Below are 10,529 nucleotides of genomic sequence, written 5' to 3'. Positions count from 1 at the left end.
TTCTGTGAAAAAAAATGAATTGTTTACCTTCTCTCACACTTTATCTTGATGATGTTGTTCAATTTAAATGTCCACATAGAAAATAGAAAGAAAATATAGAATCTGTGTTTCCTTATGGGTTTAGAAAGGTAGAGGAAACAGTGGTAGTGCATAAAGTAGAAACTTCATGCTCAAACATGCAATGAAGTGTGTGTGTGTGTGTGTGTGTGCGTGCGTGTGTGTGTGTGTGTGTGTGTGTGTGTGTTTACTGTAATGGGCCATCTAGGACTTTAATTTTCAATTGTATACCCAAGCCCCAGCATAGAGATTCTGATTCAATTGGTCTAGAGTGCAGCATGGCCATAGCCAATATTTTAAAACTCTTCAGGTACTTTTCATGTGTGTTAGGGGCAAAAACTGACTATAAGGTGCTATGGGTGAAAATTAGGCTCTTCCATGGAATTTCGAGGAAATAATTCCAAGGATCAATGCACCAGAGATTTGTGGTCTCGTGGCAAGGTTTATTTGGGAAGTCTTCCCCAGCCTCTAGGTTTCCAATGTACCATCTCCCTCTATCCTGCCATGAAAAAAGTCCAAACTTGTCTTCAGCAGGGCCAATATAAGAGCCAGTGTCCAGACTTTCTGCTTCACATTAACTCAGTCCACTCAGTCTTCCTTGGGCCCCAGGTGGCCACTAGACCAGCATGGTCATATGTTCCCAGGTAAAAGAGAACAGGGATGAATGGTGTGAGTGTGGGTGAGAGAGAAAGAAACAGAGAGAGAGAGGGGGAGAGAGAGAGAGAGAGAGAGAGAGAGCAAGCTTTTTCTCTCCTGGCATTAGAACCAGGAGTTTTTTTTTTTCAAATTAACTAATCAACATCCCGCAGGCTTTATTATAGTTTGATTAGGGTCCCAGTGCACGAATTCATGCACCTTGAAAGGAACTGTGGGCTGTGAGGCTGCGGTGGTTACAGGGGCGGGTCTCAGCCCATTCTCCACACCCCCACCCAGCCCCTCCTGCCATGGCCCCCCGGTTCCCTGTTGGCTGGCAGCCCTGCTCCTGCCACTGCCTCTCCTACATGCTGATGGCATTGGCCCTGCTTGTACCTGCTGATGGCATGGAGTGATTGGGGTCAGCACCAGCAGCGGGTGTGAGCAACAGCTGCTGCCCCAATCGCCCCTCAGGAGCAGGGGGAGGTGGAGAACCCTCAGGGGCAATTGGGGCTGGCAGCCGCTACTTACACCCACTGATGGCGCTGAGCTATTGCGACCAGTGCTGGGCGCTGGCAGCAGGTGTGAGAGGCGACTGCTGGCCCAGATTGCCCCTCAGGAGCAGGGGGAGGTGGAGAAGCCCTGAGGGGAAATTGGGGCTGGCAGCCACCGCTCAAACCCGCTGACAGCACCGAGCGATCGGGGCCAGCGTCACGTGCCAGCAGTGGCTGCAAGTGAGGCCAAAGCTGGCAGCAGGTGCAAATGCCGGGCGGGACCATGGGGCGCAGGAGCAAAGAATTTTCAGTAACCTCAAGAAGCTCACCCCAATAACAGCAATAGGTGCCCAGCCTTGGTCTGGCGCCCCTACTCACCTGCTCCATCATCCCTTCATGGCTGACAGCTGCCATGTTCCATGCTCTGCCGCCTGCTGCAGACGCCCGCCATGTTCCACATGTACCCCCTTGTGGTCAGCTCAGTCATAGTGACCGGTTGTTCGGTTGTTCCACCGTTTGGTCTATTTGCATATTAGGGTTTTATATATAGAGGTTCCTTTTCAAAAATAAAGTACTAATTTTTTTAAAAATACTCAAGTTATTTGCCCTGGCCAAGTCGTTCAGTTGGTTGGAGCATCATCCTGTACACCAAAAAGGTGGCAAGTTTGATTCCCAGTCAGGGCACATACCTAGGTTTTGGGTTTGATCCCCGGTTGAGGAATATACGGGAGGCAAATCTGTGTTGTTTCTCTCTCACATTCCTCTCTCTCTCTCTCTCTCTCTCTCTCTCTCTCTCTGAAAAACAATAAAAACATATCCTCTGGTGAGGATTTTTAAAAAAACTCAAATTATTTGAAGGTCAATGTTAATTAAATTTTTACTAGTGCATATACATATATACTTAACAATAAGTGGAAACACTTAAAATATGCTTATGCTATTAAGTAGGAACCTAGTGTGGAGACAAAAAAAATAATTTTCCTCTACCCTTCTAAATTCTACTGGCTTCACTAATCAAATTAACATGAGACAGATTAGCAGAAAAAATGACCAAATTTATTATGTATGAACATATGTGGGTCCCATAAGAATATAAGACTCGAAGACACATTGGGCCGTTGGGGCTTATTTGCCATTATAGACTAAGGAGAGGGAGCCAGGGGTTTGGGACTTCAAAGGGAAAATAGGCAATTCACAGATGAGAAATAGCAAACATGTGGTAAACAAATTGTTGTTGGGCCACCCAGAAACAATGGGACACAGAGAGGAGGCCAACAAACAGACTTTACTAGATGCCTCCCTGTCAGACTTAGTTTATATTATGCTAAGGTGATATCTCCCTTCCTTTAAACAAGTTTTTCTGTCTGAATTCCTTTAGGCAGGTAAGGGGGAGGGTCAATGTTTCTTTGTGAGTCTTTTATTTCTTAAGAATTGCCAGCTTAAGATAACCAATATCCCAAAAAGCATATTTTGGGGTACCAATCTTTGTTCCCCCTTACTATATATAAGGTTAGAAGAACTTAATGTGCAATGCTCCCTTGTGTTCATATGTAAACTTTCTGTTTCAAATAAGAGTTCTAAAACTAGAGTCTGCATGGCACAGATGGCAGAATGATGCCATGGTTTCCAATTTGCTCTTCAGTAGGGATGTCATGTGTTTACTAATGGTTATAAGTACATCATTACTTACATTAAAACTTTATATTTAGTATTATAAAGTCTAATGTAAATTTGGTAAAGTTGCTACTTTTATAAAATTTTCAGAATAGACTCCTTAGATTCTGATAAGAAACAAAAATTGTCCATTTATGCAATTAGTGATATGCATAGAGGAGAGTTAAATGCACAAAGTGATCTTAAATATGCACATTCAAGAATAGAGGTTAGATCAAGAGTTCAAAGATCATTCAATATCATGTCAATTCCTTCCATTGTGTCATCTAAATCCTATTATCAAAGATGATTATTTACCAGGAAAAACAAACTCCCAAAATTAGAGTCCGTGAAATTTAATTTGCCGTTATTAAAGGAAGGATTTTTTCAATTCTGGAATATAACCAACTTCTGCTGACAAAAAAGCCTTTAGTTAATACTGAAAATGCATATTGTGATACCATTAATTTCTATGGCCAGTAATCAAACCCTTAATAATATATATTGTCTTCTCTAAGTGTCAAAGATCCATGTGTGTTGTTACTATACTATCTAAAGCTAAATTTGTATATGAAGAAGATGTATATATATGCCTAAGTGACCTTTAGGACCGAACAACCAGAACGACTGGTTGAGCAGTCGCTATGATGTGCACTGACCACCAGGGGGCAGATGCTCAACGCAGGAGCTTACCCTGGTGGTCAGTACACTCCCACAACCAACCTCCCACGGCTCCCCCCAGCCAGCTAACCTCCTGCTGCCCCCTCCCCCAGCTGGCCAACCTCCCATGGTCCTTCCCCTACCAGCTGGCCCCGCAATAGGCCTTCATCACCAGCCAGGCCGAGGGACCCCACCAATGCACAAATTCATGTACCGGGCCTCTAGTTGTTATATAATAATATTGACTAAATTTGCCAAATGAATAGGGAAATTTGTATTAAAGATGTCAGGGAAAACAAGTTTTAAATAGGAGACACCTGGGAATCAAAGAGTATACAGCTCTAAAACTATAACTAAAATTCTGCCTGAGATTTTGTTGACCCTTAGTCATGGCAAACGTGTACTCTGTTTTAAGGATTTCTATGGAAGCCCTCTGGAAATAACACAAGAATGACCATAGAAAGATTCCTGGGACAAAGTGGTGCTGGCCTCCTTTGATCTGTAATAAGCAGGTATAAAACTGCATCATGGGAAATTGTTCTGCTTTATATAGTCCACCACTGCAGTCACTGACTCTTGGTACCTCCTCTCTCTTCCCCTAACCATGGCAAAAACAACACCTAGATTAAGGCACCTGGAACAATATCCGAATATCAAATACTCAGCATATGTTGATCAAACAAATATACCCTCACATCTTCTATGAATCTAGAAGTATACCACAGGTTCTTCATGTAATATAACAGATTGGGCCAGCCTTCCCCAAAAAGTCATCACTTTTAATGTTAAAGATTTATTTTACACCACCTTAAAATCTTCATACTATGATCTGTATAAAAAGGCAAACAGATACATCTGCTTTAAAATGTAATGCCATGCACATTTCTACTGAGGGGGGATATATATCTTTGTGGGTATCCCAAGCAAAATTACTTTCAGCTTAATAGGGTTTTCCCCCTAAGTTCCTCTTGGATTTAAAAGAGAATAACATAGCAAGAGCAATTTTTTTTTTAAATTTCTGCCTCGATAGACAGTTTAAATATTTGAATCAACATCATCTTACATGTATAAGTTATGTAATGGGTGAGGGTCAGCCAGAATTTTCAAAGTGTGTTTTAAAGAACATTGATCCCAATAGATGCTGAATAAAAAAATAGATTGTTAGATATGGCAATTTTATTTTCTTCTTTGGAAAGTCATAACTAAAGCTTTAAAAATTTTTTGTAGTAAAAAAGAATCTTGTTTTACTTGATTTAATCTAATTTTTCCTCACCTTAAGTCACCAAGGTAATGGTTTTGTCAAGTAATGCATAATAACTTTCTAATGGAAAGTAATTTTATGAAATCAACTTTTATAAACACATGACAAGAATATTTTATGGCTTTATGAACTATATTACTACCAGGGTTACACATTACCATCTGTTTTAAAAAACAGTATAAAATATTAACTGAAAACTAGTCTTGGCTTGGTATTATTAGCAGGAATTCTTGGTCTTCAATTCATGTAGAATAGATATTTCCACTTTCTTCTAAAATGTATACACTGATAGAATTATAATTTTGTTATGGAAGTAAAGAATGAAGGACATATAGGATTTTTTAAAAAAAAATTCCTGTCACCTATCTCCTGGCATCATGTAAAAAAATATAACTTTATAAGACTTTTCCTATTTTATGACATACTTTTAAAATCAAGAAAAAACATGCATATCATTACCCATGGATTGGTCGTATGAAACTCTTTACCCTCATCTGTGCATTGACAGAGAAAAATAAGCTAGGACTTGAGTTTCTTCCCCTTCCAGGGTATATGATTGCACTCCAGTCTGGGTATTGGCCAAAGAAACCTGAATAACAGAAAATTGATTAGAATGATGATTTAATAGCTCTTTTAAAAGCAATACAAGATAGGCCATTTCAGTACCATTAGCAACCCAAGGGTTCCTGACATCTTCAGTGGTCAGCTTCCATTCTCAAACATCATATCATGGTCATAAGATGGACTCTTCAGACTTAACAAAAGAACATTCATCAGCTGAGTAAACCCTCTTTACCAAGTTTTCCTGGTAGCTACACCCCCAAAAATCTTGCTTATCCATATATATAAAAGCCAAGCGACCGGAGCGACCAGAACAACCAGAACGACCAGTCGCTATGACATGCACTGCCGCTGGCCAACCAGCCCAATGGGGGCGGGGCCAGCCAGCCAACCTCCTGCATCCCATTTCCTGGGCTAGCCGGCCCCGATTAACCCAGATCACGTCGGACTGGCCGGACCCCAACCATGCACCAAGCCTCTAATATTTCATAATGTTGAATAGAAAGTAAAGGATATTTACTGTATTATTTGCTTTTCTGAAAGTTGAAGAACTGGCCCAAGTTATCTGTAATGATAGAGGTTAGAAAAGATGCTTCTTCCAGAGGAAGTAGTGGGAACCTAGAATTAACTAGAACAAGCATGAGGAAGCCTTATGGGGCACTCCGAGTGTTCAGGGCTCTTTCCCTTTCTTGCTTTTTAATAGAAATGTGCAGGACTTTATTTCACCTAGTTTTCTAAGCATGGATTCACTCTCCATACAATTTTCCTACTAAGTAGACATTCAGCATCTGCTAAAATAATTCTAGTGATAGAAATAACTTTTTTTACCTATCCCTCCCTTTGCCTAACCCAAACCCTTAAAAAATATTAATATTTGTTATTTAACTCAAGCTTTACAAGATAGCCAGCCTTTTAAACAGTGCCCAATACACAGGTATCTAACGTAGTCTACCACCTATTTGTGGATGTGGCTTTGACCAGGTCTTTTCTAAACAAGACTGGCCAGCACTGAAGAAAAAGGGAGGGGAGTATTTTATATATTTTTAAATGATGATGTAATTTTGAATTTTGCAAATTCTAAACAATATATCTGGCATCTGTTCAATCTGAATAAAATCTCTTATACCTTATATTGTATATATATGTGGAATTTCTCAGAATGCTATTGTTAGAAATGTCACTGAGCTGTGGAAAAAATTATCTCTAATTTGATCAATATGTGGTTACCCAAATGCCATTAATTGTCGTTGCTCTTAGCCTTCAGTTTTATGAGCCACATGGTCCATAAACTTACTTTATTATAATAGGGACAAAGAAAGAAGAGATCTCATCACAACAATAATGCCCACAACAATAGAGGGCATGGTTCAGAAGCACTCTTTGTCAGACACTGCATAATGGGATCTGAAAATGATAAAGAAGTCCATTTCAGGATGCTATAAAAGATGTTTTGTTATAAAATCTCCTTAAGTACTAATGAAAATCAAAGCAAATATCCAAGAAAAGAAGTTTATGTATGAGTACTGTAGCAGAGTTTAAGAGATGGATGGATAGATGAAGAAAAGAAAAGAAAGTGAAGAAAACATGTAATAGAGTAGGGGATTAGGTAAGTGGGGATGTTGTACTGATGGAAGAAAGGAAGAAAGGGTATTGAGGGAAGAATCCAGCTGATTTTGATGAGTAGAGTGCTGGATTTTCTATCCTTAGGAACCTAGGGGACCATCTTGCTATAAATAGCCTGGGCTGTCTCCCTTTAAAAAATAAAAGCTCATATTCTCATTTATTAAATTTTTTTATCATGTCATTGTAAATGTGCTAAAGTTGTGGGTTTCAAAGTATGATTCAAACCACCAACATCGCCTGGAAACTCAGGCTCCACTACAAACTAAGTCAAAAATACTGGGGGGGTGTTGTTATTTTTCCCCCACCGATTTCAAAGGAATGGCAAGTTCTTATTAATATTAATATCTTCCAATCCGTTAAGTTATTATAAATAATAACATTTACAGCCTCACTTCAGGAATTCAAAATGTCCTTTTCCTCTGGTCCTCTTTTCAGCTCTGGAAGGGTCATTCTACGGAGGATAGGAAGCACTAAATATAAGGCCTCAAAAAGAGGAAGTCACTAAAGGTAGAGGAGATGTGGATGCGGTAGTGGGAAGCTGTAAAACATAAACTCCCCTTCATTTTCCCCCTGCCCAGCCCTGTCTAAGAATGTACAAATACCATCATTTTTTGGGAGTATGAGGGAAGAAGAAACTTTCCTCTATCCTTAGTGTTCTTCTGACTGGTCTAATTATCAAATAGACATGAGACAGTTTAGCAAGAGAAAATGACCAAATTTAATTAAATACATACTATGGGAACCCACACATGCATGAGCGAGTCAGAGACCCCACATACATGAGAGGTTCAAAGACGGGAAAAGAAGTATATATGACATTCTAAGCTAAGGGTCACCTTGGGGTAGAAGGTCATTGCAGGACAATAAGAAGAGCAGTATTCAGTAATTAGGTGTCTGTCCTGCCCTACAGATAGTTCAAAAAATGTTATCTCTGATAATCTCTTATTATGGGCAAGGCCCCTAATTCAAATTCTTCTAGGTAGTTACGGGAAGGGTTGGGGGTGGAGGGCAAGTTTCTCTTGAGCCTGCAGGGCCTTGGTTGCCTTTAGCTCAAAACAATCTGCTTACCATAGAGGCGTATCTTGCGGTGACTCATTTTGAAACCCTACAGGAGCAATTAGGCCTTTACAAGGCTTATGCCAACCTCAGTTTCCCCAGTTCAGTTTCCAAAGCCTCACCCACTGTCTTTGGATTGTAAGAAGTAGTGTGGGGCTCCCCACATTGAGAACTAAAGCTCTGATATCAATGTATTGCCTGCTGTTGTTCTCATGATACCTCTTCCCCTACCACATTGCCTACTAAACAGTAAACTCACAGTTTCTTCAAATGTACAACAAATCTTTACTAAGTACTGAGGGAGTTTTTAGGATTGTTAACCAGACTGGTCAGTGCCATTAACTGCTCATACTCTACCCAAGGGCTAGAGAATCAAATATGGTCCCATTGCATCTGAGATAATGATGACTGTAATATCTGACCATATGTCTCAAATATGCCACCATTACATCTGATGGTCTCTGGGGACCTTCCTGGGTACTTTCCAATTCTGCTCATTATGACTTGCCTGTTTTCCATTTCAAACCTGGGAGTGGTATTGTGAGGAGCACTCCAGTTGATTTCAATGCAGTCCAAAAGTTGAGAGACATCATACTAACCAATATATTCATTACCTCTTGTTCTTTTCAATTATTATATAAAAGAACTATTGTTAATGCCCTGCTTTACAAATGAGGAAACTGAAGCTTTAAGACGCTCTATATTTTGTTTAAGGTCACACAGCTGGTATGCAGAGGAGCAGGGAATAGAACCCAGATTTCAGACTATAAACCCTGTGTTTCAGCCACTCCTCTGGAGCCTGGTGAATGAAAATTCATTATTATGAATGAATATCTGTAATAGCCAACCTATGAGCCCTAAAATATATTTCTGATTGCTAAAGCATTGCCTTTGAAGGAGAAAATATCCCCACCCCTTAATGATTGAAAAATAAAAGGCTACCAATACCTGGTTGAAGGAATCCTTTAATTTTTTCCCCCATAAATTCAGGCATTTGGGTTGGGTGAGATTAATTTATTCACTGAAATATAGTTTTTCCTGTTGTAATAAATAGGACACTATGTTACTGGCTCTTATCCTTTACCAAACTTATTTTCTGCCCTTGAAGCTAAATTTCTCTAAAGATTCCTTATTTACCATATCTACTTCCTGTTATGCCCAGATTTCAGGATCCCCAAGAAACCACATCAGGGAGCCAGCCAGTCCGATACAAAAGCATAAGAGTCTTTATTCGAGCTAGCTCGGCTCCCCCACCTTGCCGATGCAGGGACAGGAAGCAGAGAGAGAGAGAACTCTGTGTGGAGAGGGGTTTTATAGGGGGTTGGAGTAAGGGGAGGAGAAAGGGCTGTGGCCTTGCCGATTGGCCAGGCACAAGTCGGTGTCTTGTTCCTGGGTGTGGCTAGCAGAGGCTTAGACTTCTGGGAAGAAGCTCCTTGCCAAGCACATGGCCAAGGTAAGATGGAGCACTTACCCTGGGGCAAGATGGAGGGCCTAGCCCTTACCCTGGAGCAAGATGGAGGGCATAGCCCTCGCCCTTTCACTTCCTCATCTGTCTCAACCTCAGATAATCTGACTTCTGCCACATCCTACAACTGAAATGGATTTTGTCAAGGTCCTATCATTTCCTGCCTCATCTCACCACTCTGTAGCTTTGATTGTTGACAAGTCCCTCCTATTGGAAAACTCTTCTCCCTTGGTTTCTGGAATAGTCTACTATTCTAGTTTTCCTCCTAGGTCTCTTCATTGCCTTCATTATTTTCTTGGAGTGTGCCTCTCATTTGCGAATCTCTTTTCATGTTCAGTTTCAAACTTAAGTCCCAATCAGCATATTTTTCTTAATCTTATCCAAACCTATAACAATAACAACTCTTAATGATGACACCCAGATCTTTATCACCAACTAAAAATCTTTCTTGTGAGCTATAGACCTACATCCCCCTGCCTATCAACTATACCCATTAATGCCACATAGTTGCTTCAAAATCAGTAGGCTCAAGCTCAACAACTGCCATTCAAATAGTGTTTCTTCTCTTGCTCACTGAAAGGCAACATTAGCAATTCAATTTCTCAGGTTTTTCACTGTCATCCTTCGGTCTTCTCTCTACTTCACTGTTCTGACACTATCTTGGTTTAAGCCACTATCAGTTCCTGTATGAATTATTGCAATTGCCTTAAAACTGATTATCAATTTTCCCCACCATTATGATTCAGCTTTCCATACTAATTTCTAAAATGTATTGTCTGATTATGTCAGTTATCCACTAGATTACCTTCTGTGATTTCCTCAAGATAAATTTATTTAATAACTAGCTGACTTAATTCAATATTTTTCTTCATCAAACTGACTTATCAGTATTTTCATGTTCTTTGATACTGAGGGCTTAAAGTTCAAGAGTAAATTGGCCTTATGCTTATTTTAACTTAGGCACTTCCTTCAGTGGATAATCTGTTTAAGTCATTTGCAAAATAACCAGTGGAGCACAGTCTATTGTGATCAGTAGACATGACATAGAGTGATTTTTTTTTATTGT

The sequence above is a fragment of the Myotis brandtii genome, unplaced genomic scaffold, assembly GCF_000412655.1.
Source record: "Myotis brandtii unplaced genomic scaffold, ASM41265v1 scaffold835, whole genome shotgun sequence".
NCBI classification, from domain to species: Eukaryota; Metazoa; Chordata; class Mammalia; order Chiroptera; family Vespertilionidae; genus Myotis; species Myotis brandtii.
Note: the sequence above shows the minus strand (reverse complement) of the source record.